Here is a 4,998-nt window from a genome sequence, read left to right on the forward strand (position 1 = left end):
CATGAAATCTGTTAGTCTACTCTGAAGAAGGTTTCAAGGAACTCAAATATAAAACAAGCAAATTTCAATGAAAATAGAACCTGTTGAAGTCTAGTGAAAACGATAACATTTGTTCTACCACGAACATATTCAAATTTTTTGCAGGTTTATAAACATCCTACCTCTTCTATCTATCATATATATTATTTATGATAACTCTGAAATCCCAAGTGGATTATGTGATAGCTACCCTATTTCCCCATGTACAAGACACGCCCATGTATAAGATGCACCTTAATTTTGGGGCCCGAAATTTGAAAAAAATGTATTAGATAAAATTATTGAATTCAAGTTTTAGTCATCATAAATTCATACAACTCCTCAAGTGGGAAATGCAAATAAAGAAATCTATAACCACTGTATAAGACGCACCCAGTTTTTAGACCCCAAATTTTTCGAAAAAAATTGTGTCTTATACATGGGGAAATACGATAGTCTCCAAGATGGCCCCATGATTCTCATCTCCTGGTATTCATGCCCTTTCTGTGTTCCCTTCTTCCATTGAATCATGACCAGCCTGTATGATCAACACAATACTGTGGAAGTGACATGTGTAACTTACCAGGTTAAGTCAAAAAAGATATTATTTCCACTTTGGTCTCTCTCTCGGATCACTTGCTCTGAGGGAAGGCAGCTGCCATGTCATAGGGACACTCCAGCAATCTTATGGAGAGGCTCAGGTGGGGAGGAACTGAGGCCTGCACCAAAAGCCATAACCAACTTGCCAGAATTTGAGTTCATTTATGAGAGTCATCATGCAGTACAAAAGTGGCCAACCCTAGTCAGTTTTCCAGATAACTGCAGTCCCAGATGGCATCTTGACTGCAACCTCATGACATCAAGCCAGAGACACCTAGCTAAGCTGCTTCCCTGACCCATAGAAACTGTGTGATAGAAAAAAAATATTGTTGTTTTAAGTCACTACATTTTGGGGATAATTTGTTATGCATCAATAGATAGATAATTAACATACATTATAAATTCCTTGAAAGTAGGATTCATCTTATACAGTACTTATCTTACTTCAAGCTATTGCTTTAACCATCGCCCTGCCCTTGGAGATTAGAGCATATTTAAACATCTGGTGGAACACGAGAGGTGAAATTACATTGCATTTGAAATTCAGCATAATATACCTGGATGAGAAAAACCAAGATGTTAATCAGTCACAATATCCTGACCATTTTTTCTTCCCCGAGGATATTTAAGATTCCCCAGGGTGGCCTGAGCAGGCGGTGACGCAGTGGATAGTGTTGGACTGGGATGCGGAGGACCCAGTTTTGAGACCCCGAGATCACTGGCTTGAGCGCAGGCTCATCTGGTTTGAGCAAGGCTCTTCAGCTTGAGCCCAAGCTTGCTGGCTTAAGCAAGGGGTCATTCAGTCTGCTATAGCCCCCGGGTCAAGGCACATATGATAAAGCAATCAGTGAACAGCTTCAGTGTAACAACTGTTGTGTTACAACAAAAAATTGATGCTTCTCATCTCTCTCCCTTCCTGTCTGTCTTCCCCATCTGTCCCTGTCTCTGTCTCTCTCTCTCTCTTTTTTTTTTTTTTTTTTTTTTTTTTAACAGAGGCAGAGATAGACAGGGACAGACAGACAGGAACGGAGAGAGATGAGAAGCATCAATCATCAGTTTCTCGTTGCGTGTTGCAACTTCTTAGTTGTTCATTGATTGCTTCTCACATGTGCCTTGACCGCGGGCCTTCAGCAGACCGAGTAACCCCTCGCTGGAGCCAGCAACCTTGGGTCCAAGCTGGTGAGCTCTTTGCTCAAGCCAGATGAGCCCGCGCTCAAGCCGGCGACCTCGGGGTCTCGAACCTGGGTCCTTCCGCATCCCAGTCCGACGCTCTATCCACTGTGCCACCACCTGGTCAGGCTCTGTCTCTCTTTGTCACTGTCAAAAAAACCCAAAAATATTCCCCAGGGTGGAGGTAAAGGCAAGAGAGTAGAACACAAGTGAATATTTTTCATTTTGGAGTTTCCTAAAACTCTTTTTTTTTTTTGTATTTTTCTGAAGTTGGAAACAAGGAGGCAGTCAGACTCCCACATGCGCCCAACCGGGATCCACCTGGCATGCCCACCAGGGGGCGATGCTCTGCCCATCTGGGGCATTGCTTTGTTGCAACCAGAGCCATTCTAGCGCCTGAGGCAGAGGCCATAGAGCCACCCCCAGCACCCGGGCCATCTCTGCTCCAATGGAGCCTTGGCTGCGGGAGGGGAAGAGAGAGACAGAGAGGAAGGAGAGGGAGAGGGGTGGAGAAGCAGATGGGCGCTTCTCCTGTGTGCCCTGGCCGGGAATCGAACCCGGAACTCCTGCACACCAGGCCGATGCTCTACCACTGAGCCAACCGGCCAGGGCCCCAAAACTGTTCTTAATTCTTTTTTTTTTTCTTCTTCTTTTTTTAAAGACTTTATTTATTTATTTTAGAGAGGAGAGAGGAGGAGGAGGAGGAGAGAGAGAGAGAGAAAGAAGAGGGGAGGAACAGGAAACATCAACTCCCATATGTGCCTTGACCAGGTGATCCCAGGGTTTTGAACCAGTGACCTCAGCATTCCAGGTCTACGCTTTATCCACTGCGCCACCACAGGTCAGGCATGTTCTTAATTCCTAAGTGGAATGTTTTCTTAAGCTTGGGTATATAAGGAAGCTCTGATAAATAGCAAGTGTCCAATATCCTATGGAAACTCTCCTGGGCAGGGGAAGTGAGACAATGCCTGGAGGGAAAGTAAAGGAATGTCTGTCTTCACAGGATTAATTCAGGCACTGGTCCTTTCTGAGGGACCAGGTAAATACTGCACAGGAAGCCAGAACCAACAGAGTCATCCCACTGTGAATCTGAATGTGCAGGAAGGGACCTGAATGAGGAAGGACAACTCTGGAGGAGATCAGAGACAGCACCATGTTAAACCCAAACTCTATTGAGTAATGGATACATGTTAGCCAGATGAGCATCATTTTCTATTTGACATGGTTGTTTTAGATTCTCTTAGTTACAAGGTTGACCAAAGCCTCTGGCCTTTCAGGATTAGGGGATCTGGACCTCTGACCTTCAAATCCCTGTGGTGGTGGGTGTGTAGTGTCAGGATAGAGTAGGGACAGTGTGAACTCAAACCTTTCACTTCTCCCATTCTTCTAGTACATGGTTTTCTTAGCTTAGATATAACTTATGCCTGAGGTCACATGGGGTTCTGTGGGTGCTAGACTGGTAACCCTCAACAAGAGAAAGTCAATCACTTCTCAAAACTGAACAGCAGATGTTGGAGGAGGAAGATATTCTGGATAACATGTAGTCTAGTGTCCTCATTTTATAGATAAGGAAAGTGAGGCCCAGAGAAAAGAAATGCCTCGCCCAAGGTCATACCGCTGATGTGGGATATAATCCAGGTGTCATTCCAAGTCAGCTCTTTGCACCAGGCCACCTAGGCCTTCACTCTACTTTCATCATATATTTCATTTCATCCCACTAACTCCCAACTTTATTCTGCGTCATATTCAGAAAGATCCATTTCCAGACCTTCCCCCCCCCCCCCCCCACACACACACACACTGGAAGGGTGAAGACCCTTGCTTTCTTTTTAGGTAAAGTAGAGCATCCTCCCTTTCCTTGCTTCTCTTTCTCCTGCTGCTCTCAATGCGGAACTGAGTCTATTTCTCAGCACACAGAAGGTCCTCAGAAGTTCCAGGCTCCGTGCAGTTTGTGGCGGAAAAGCTGAATGGCACAGTGCCTTGGGATGCCCTTCATGTTGGCAGGTTGATTGTATCCAACTGGTGGTCATGGCCTCTTGCCCATTGGCAAGGAGGGTACCCATCCATGCATTAACTTGATGCCTGGCATCCACAGATGCCAGATGGCTGGCTGGCTGGATACCTATGCTGTATCTTGCCTGCTCTGCTGGTCCTGGTTTGTGTCACTTTTAGATTTGTATATGGTTAGGAGGGTATTCTCTCCATGCATTTAAGATACTGGCAGTTTTATTTTTCTTTTTATGTTTTCTAATTTTTTTTAATAATTTTATTTTTCTGAAGTTGGAAATGGGGAGGCTGTCAGACAGACTCCCGCATGCACCCGACCGGGATCCACCTGGCATGCCCACCAGGGGGTGATGCTCTGCTCATCTGGGGCGTTGCTCTGTTGCAACTAGAGCCATTCTAGCACCTGAGGCAGAGGCCATATAGAGCCATCCTCAGCACCCAGGCCAACTTTGCTCCAATGGAGCCTCGGCTGTGGGAGGGGAAGAGAGAGACAGAGAGGAAGGAGAGGGGGAGGGGTGGAGAAGCAGATGGGCGCTTCTCCTGTGTGCCCTGGCTGGGAATCGAGCCCGGGACTCCTGCACGCCAGGCCAATGCTCTACCACTGAGCCAACCGGCCAGGGCTGGGATACTGGCAGTTTTAGATTGTCCAGAAGGAGACCTCACTGCCAACCTTGAACCTGTGCTAAACAGCACAGGATCGCCCGGACTTCAGGTAAGTGCTTCAAATGTCTATTTGATCCCCCTCCTCTTCTTCTCTTTCTCCCACCATTTCTTTGTATCACCCCTTCCTAGCCTGATACCAGAAGCTGACAGGCAATGACCTCAGGCCAACGTTTTTAAGAAAGGGAAGGAAGGCCCTGGCCGGTTGGCTCAGCGGTAGAGCGTCGGCCTGGCGTGCGGGGGACCAGGGTTCGATTCCCGGCCAGGGCACATAGGAGAAGCGCCCATTTGCTTCTCCACCCCCCCCCCCTTCCTCTCTGTCTCTCTCTTCCCCTCCCGCAGCCAAGGCTCCATTGGAGCAAAGATGGCCCGGGCGCTGGGGATGGCTCCTTGGCCTCTGTCCCAGGCGCTAGAGTGGCTCTGGTCGCGGCAGAGCGACGCCCCGGAGGGGCAGAGCATCGCCCCCTGGTGGGTAGAGCGTCGCCCCTGGTGGGCGTGCCGGGTGGATCCCGGTCAGGAGCATGCGGGAGTCTGTCCGACTCT

This window comes from Saccopteryx leptura, chromosome 2, assembly GCF_036850995.1.
Source record: "Saccopteryx leptura isolate mSacLep1 chromosome 2, mSacLep1_pri_phased_curated, whole genome shotgun sequence".
Taxonomy (NCBI): domain Eukaryota; kingdom Metazoa; phylum Chordata; class Mammalia; order Chiroptera; family Emballonuridae; genus Saccopteryx; species Saccopteryx leptura.